At 36.8% G+C, this 6,781-nt stretch overlaps 1 pseudogene; it reads right to left on the bottom strand.

Annotated features, from left to right (window-relative positions):
- Positions 1–224: 224 nt before the first annotated feature.
- LOC125813122 (uncharacterized) lies at positions 225–3,179 on the bottom strand (annotated as a pseudogene).
- Between the last annotated feature and the right edge of the window lie 3,602 nt (positions 3,180–6,781).

Raw genomic sequence — 6,781 nt, 5'->3', positions numbered from 1 at the left:
TAGGGCATTTGTAACTCTGAAAGCTTGAAATGAGAAGCTAACGGTGTACTTATACGCTTGCTGATATGCATATTAAATCTCTCCAGAACCTTTTCGATGTACTTCTTCTGAGAAAGATGTACAACACCGTCTTCTCATGAAATCTCCATTCCAAGGAGTTTCTTTGCATCTCCCAAATCCTTCATGTCAAATTCCTTGTTCAACAGTTTCTTCAAAATATTTATTTATGTGATGTTGTTAGCAACAATAAGCATATCATCAACATACAACAATAGATAAATCATAGAGTTACCATACATCTTGTTATGATACACAGTTATCAAATGCATTCCTCGAAAATCCATGTGTAGTCATAAATGCATCAAACTTTGTGTACCACTGTTTAGGGGATTGCTTCAAACCATACAAGACTTCTTCAGTTGGCATACATGATCTTCTTTTCCTTCAGCTAGGAAACCTTCAGGCTGACTTCTAGATCACCATGTAAGAAAGCAGTTTTGACATCAAGTTGTTGAAGCTCTAAATCAAATTGTGCAACCAATGCTAGTAGCACGCGAATTGAACTATGTTTCATGACTGGAGAGAAGATCTCATTGTAGTCAATTCCCTCCTTCTGGCTGAAACCCTTTGCAACCAATCTCACCTTGAACCTAGCATCTTCCACTTCTGGAATACCCTCTTTTCATCCAACTGTCCTCTTCCCCTTTGGCCTTTTAACTAAGGCTCATGTCTCATTTTTGTGAAGAGACTCAATCGCTTCCATCATGGCCAACTGTCATTGTGCAGCATCCTTACAAGAAGTTGCTTCAACATATGATGAGGGCTCGAGATCCTTAATCTCTTCTTCTGCAGCTACAAACGCATATGCAATCAGATTTTCTTACTCTATAAGATGTTTCGGTTTCCGTATTTGCCTTTTATCCCTTCCCTTCGCAATTGTGTATAGTTCTTTGACAGCAAGTTCTTCAAGATCTGCATCTTTTGACTTATCAACTTGAGTCTCTTGATCATTTTCCTTGGTAAGCTCCACCGGTAGCTCCACCTGCTCGTTGTTCTCATTTCTTGATAACTCCACAGAAACTTTACGAGGATCAAGTATAGAGGATTCATAAAAGGTAACATCTCTACTAACTACAAATTTAAGTAAGGACAAATACCAAAGTTTGTACCCTTTTACTCCATCTACATACCCTATGAATATGGCATTCCTAGCCCTTGATTCAAGCTTTCCTTCATTAACATGATAATAAGTTGGACACCCAAATACTCGCAAGTATAAATAGTTAGAGGGTTCACCTGACCATACCTCATTCTGGAGTCTTAAAGTAAATCGTTGATGCTAGAGATCGATTGACAATATGAGAAGCAGTATGAACTGCTTCAGCCCAAAATACTTTGGACATCTTGTCTTGTAAGAGCATACATCGAGCTTTCTCAAGAAGAGTTATGTTCATTCTTTCGGCAACTCCATTCTACTATGGTGTGTGCCTGACCGTTTTATGTCTTGCACTCCCATGAACCTTGCAGAAATCATTGAACTTTTCACTACAAAACTCCAAGCCATTGTCTATGTGAAGATACTTGATTTTTCTCTCCATTTGATTTTCAACCAAAATCTTCCACTCTTTAAATGCTTCAAAAGCATCACCTTTTGCCTTCGAGAAACGCACCCAAACTTTTCGTGAAAAATCATCAATGAATGTGAGAAGATACATCTTTCCTCCCTTTGATGGAAGTTTAGAGGGACCCCATAAATCTAAATGGATGTAGTCTAGCACCCCTCCCGTCTTGTGCTTGCCAATGTTGAAGCTGACCTTTCTCTGCTTACCTAAGACGCAGTGCTTATAAAATTCAAGTGTGTTGATCTACTCACCATTCAAAAGGTTGCGGTTGCTCAACATCTCCAATCCGCGTACGCTCATATGACTTAGTTTCATGTGCCATAATTTTGCATTGTCATCATTAGATAACTACACTATAGATGCATTTAAAGAGCCAATAATGGTGCTTCCTGCAAGTGTGCAGAGGCCATCCTCAAGCTTGGCCTTCAACATGACTAAAGACCCTTTAGTCACTTTCATAGTTCCTCCTTCACTCATGTACTTATAGCCTTGTTTATCCAAAGTACCTAAGGAGATTAATTTTTTCTTCAGATCAGGAACATGAAGGACTTCTGTAATAGTCCTCACGGTTCCATCTTGGCAGCGAACATGTATTGAACCAATGCCAACTATTTTACAAGTTGCATTATTGCCCATTAATACGGTTCCTCTACTTGTTTCATATATGCTGAATCAATCTCTTCGGAATGTCATATGTAGAGTACAACCAGAGTCTAAGACCCATTTGTTGTTATAGACTCCACTATTGCATGATGTTGTTAGTACATAATCATCATCAGAATCATGTACTTGCTCAACAATGGATGCACTCGCCTTTTCTTTGGACTTTGACATAGGGCAATCTCGTTCAAAGTGCCCCTTTTTGTGACTGCCCCAACATTCCACATTCTTCTTGTTCACACGAGACTTTGATCTGTACTTTGATTTGCTTCCATGTTGGCTAATACGACCTCTTACAAAGAGCCCACTAGCTTCGACACCTTTGTCTCCTTCAAAATGCATCCGCACATCACAAGAATTAAGTGTTTGCTGCACTTTCTCAAGAGTGATAGGTGTTTTTCTATACATCATTGGATTCTCAATATCACGATATTTTGAAGTCAATGAAAATAGCAAAGCACATGTAAGCGTCTCCTCATCCTTTTTAATTTCAACAGTCTGTAAGTCCATCACAAGTTTATTGAACGCATCTAGATGGTCCTACAACAAAGTACTTGAATCCATCTTAAATGTGTGAAGAAGTCGTTGTAACAACATCCTTGTTGTCACTGACTGGTCCTGGTAAAGCATTTCCAGCCTTTTCCATAACTCTTTGGTCGTCTCCTCGGTACTTGTACTCACTTCACAAAGTACGTTAGGTGCAAGGGACAGTTAAATTACACTCAATGCATCTCCTTCAATCTTTTCCTTGTCGGAATCCGATATCTTATCGGGGTACTTTCCGTCAATAGCATGGTTTGAACCTTCCCTCTGCAGTAATGCCATCATCTGGATCTTCCAAATATTGAAGTTGTTGCGCCCACTAAATCTATCAATTTAAAACTTCATGGAACTCATCGTTACTTGTTCTTTCTCTTCTACTAAAATGGATTTGGAACTACAGAAAACCAAAGTAATTCTTTTTTTATGTGAAAGTTCAGACTGTGCTGCAATCACAGAGCATACTCAAACAGAACATTGGCTCTGATATCAATTGTTAGCGAAAACGTGAAATTAAAGAACAAGGAAGAACAACAATATTTAACGTGGTTCGGATCAAAATGATCCTACGTCTACCAAAGAACAACTGCACCATAATTTATTTCACTCTACAAAGAATACAAGTGAAATACTACAAGAGAGAACATCAAATGCCTTAGAAGGTGAGAAGGCAAGTGAGAGGATGTTTTGAAAATGAATTAAGAGCTACCTATTTATTGGAATGAATTCTTCCTATTGATGTCTTCCATGACATCACTATGTGTCAAAAATGTCAAGGTTAAACATGTGAAACCATTTATGGTTTACCTAAATTTCACCTACCAAGGTACTATCTTGACCTTTTACTTTGTACTAATTATCTTCCTAAACAAATCTTATATTAATTCATCTTCCATTAAGTTTGATTCCACAAGGACCAAACCAACTCTTTCATCATTATATTCCCAAAAAGATCATGCATATTTTTATATAAAAATAGGCATATCTAGGATATTTATCCAACTCAAGTATTATGGTTGATTATAAAAATCTTCAAAGCAAAGGTGACACTAAAACAAGTTGTCTTTACCTATGAGGTTACCATGAACATGAAGACATTTTCTATTTAGAAGGTATATCAACGTAACAATGAGCGGCCACTTTCAGAAAAAACCTTGAAGAAGAATTGTGTGCAACAACTATGAATGTTCCAAGTGGATAGTAAATGGAAGATTATACACATGTGATAGGTTTGCTAAATGGAAAATCACAAATGTCACTAATTGTCCCATATGTGAAAAAGTGCAAAGTCAATTGAACATTTTTTCTTTGCTGTGAATTTGCGTATTTTGTGTGACAAGGAAGAAATCAACAGGTATTTCAAGAAAAGAAAAGACATGTGGATGAGCTAAGTCACAAAGAGTATAAGCAATACACTATTGAGGATGTAATAATAGGCAATTAGCTAGAGGAATGGTGCAATTAGATTTTGGTTTGATTGTAAAGTAGTTAGATATGTTAGGACATTTTGTAAGGTTTTGGTTTGATTGTAAATATTTGCCTTGGTGATAAAATAATCATTTACCTAAAAAATAAAATAACTAGATAAGCATATTCTGAATGTTTTATGTCACTCTTTATCATCTGTATAAACCTTATTTAAAACATATTTAATGTTTTAAATAAATTTAAACGTACAGATAATCAAATTCTAAATATTTTTTGGCATCCCTTATAATTTGTATAATCAGTTATACTAATAAATCTGTAGACTTAACATTTTCCTTTCGCTTCCTTTTGCTCTCTTATATCAATAATTTTCTTCTCCCTCCCTATAACATCTAAGACTTCGAGAAAGCGGTAAAAAGGGAAAATGGGCAAGTCCATAAACTCAAATTGGACCATAGACCCTTCATGGCACCATAGACGGTACATTTAGGGGTCCACGACCCGTTAAGGGCATCGTTACCATCCAAGACTGCCTTGGCAGGGGTCACCCAGATGACACCTTAGACGGCTTGTGAAGCTTCACACGAACCGTGAAGGCGTCTGTGAAGCACCCAGTGACCCTGGGTAGGACCACGAATCATCCGTCAACCAAGTTGTGAGCCCTGAGTCACGATTTGAAGCAGAGTTCTTTTAAATTTCTTAGGGGTATTCCAGACTTTTCATTTCTATTTTAAGGCCTAAGCTACATTGTTTTACTTCATCTAAGCATAATTAATTAGTCAAAAACTACCTAAAATATTCATTCTCCTTAAATCATCAAACTTAGAAAAAAAAGAGAGAAAAAGGCGACAATTTTCTCTCCAAAACAAGCAAAGCTCTCCTTCAAGTTCAGCCCCAAAATCCAAAGGATTTCCCCGTAGTTTTCCTCTCCAGGTATGTGGGTATTCAGTAAGGGTTTCATTCACCCTTATGCCCAAAACTTCAGACTGATTTTTCGATTATTATGGTTTTATGAAACTAGGGTTTTTGCCCAACTATGCGATTTTTTATAAAATTGATTCTTGTGATTTCTACTCGATCCTATACTTATTTAAATGAGTTTGCATGAATTCTTATAGAGATTTCAAAGGAAAAGAACTTAGCTTGTTATTGTAGTATTTTCACATAAATTTAGCTTAGGGTGTTAGCATTTAGTTTTAAATAGAATTTAGTCAGTTTTCTGTCCACAACTTTTCTCAGTAATTGTTTTCAGATCAGTTTAGTTCTGTCTCGTGAATTCAGGACCACAATTTAAAGTGAGCTACTAGTATCCAGTTTGGGATTAGTTTTTAGTACCGAGTTGGACTAGGGTTTAGCATACCATCAAGTCACAGAACTATATGTCATCGTAGGTTTATAAGTCCCCTTTGTTGGGCATCAGTTTTAGTGATCACGCCACAGTCATGCCTTTATACCCTGGCAAGTAAATTGGGTCATCTCGATGAGGCGTATACATCGAACTCCACGGTTAGCTCATGTGGTTTATGTCGATTAATAGACTCTCCCACAGTATTATCTTCAGTAAGGTACTTCAAGCCCGTAGGTGTATGTATTCTCAGTTTTTCAGCATGCCTCCAATTTACTCTTGCATTTTGGTTTTTATTGTATCTTGGGCCTATGTACTTTAGTTCAATTCAGTTTACAGACTTGACCAGTATTTTTAGCATGTTTATATATTTCGTCAACTTTGCATATCCCTCATGCTCAGCACATTCGAAGTACTGACGCATACTCTATGATGTAGGTTCAGCCACGTGATTAGCTCATACCGGCGCCACATCAACGATAGTCGGGAGTGAGTCCTCATCATCCGAGGAAGTTTCTTTATGCTTTTTGATTTTGTTAGTTCGTTGTTAGTTTCATCATTTTAGAGTTAACTGGGGACTTGTCCCAGCAGCTCATCGGTATTAGAGGCTTTCAGACATAAAGTCAAACTCAATTGATTTGGGTTGTTCTACTTTGAACTCAGTTATTTCTTTCAGATATTCTCGGTTGAATTTCTTTATATTATATTCATTATTCAGTTATGCTTCCACTTGGTTAGAGTTATTTCAGTATACTTGTGATATGCCATATTCAGGATTAGCTTGGGGTTACTTGTGACCCTAGCTCTCGTGTTACGTCTAGAGGCTAGCCTCGGGGCGTGACACTCCCCCTCGAGATGATCTTTTCCATTAATAATTTCACACTTGATAAACACCACTATAATTATATTAGAATATTTTAAAGAAAATCAAGAGAAACATTAAATGAGAATAAATTAAGATGATAATTATATATAAGGAGCGAGATAGCGCTAGCCATGGATTATAATATCAATATAAAATTATTTAAGATTATAAGCCAGAGTAATAGCTATTTAAACATATTTTTTTTCTCTCCCCCTTATCTTCCTCTTTTTCCTCATCTTCTATTTTATTTTGTTCCTCTTTTTCTTCATTTTGCTCTTCAGCTTATTCTTTATCATTTCTTTCTTCATCTTCTTCAGCATC

Source organism: Solanum verrucosum, unplaced genomic scaffold (assembly GCF_900185275.1).
Source record: "Solanum verrucosum unplaced genomic scaffold, falcon-dt-bn FXZP01000746.1, whole genome shotgun sequence".
Lineage (NCBI taxonomy): Eukaryota > Viridiplantae > Streptophyta > Magnoliopsida > Solanales > Solanaceae > Solanum > Solanum verrucosum.
This window is presented reverse-complemented; position numbering and strand designations above follow the sequence as displayed.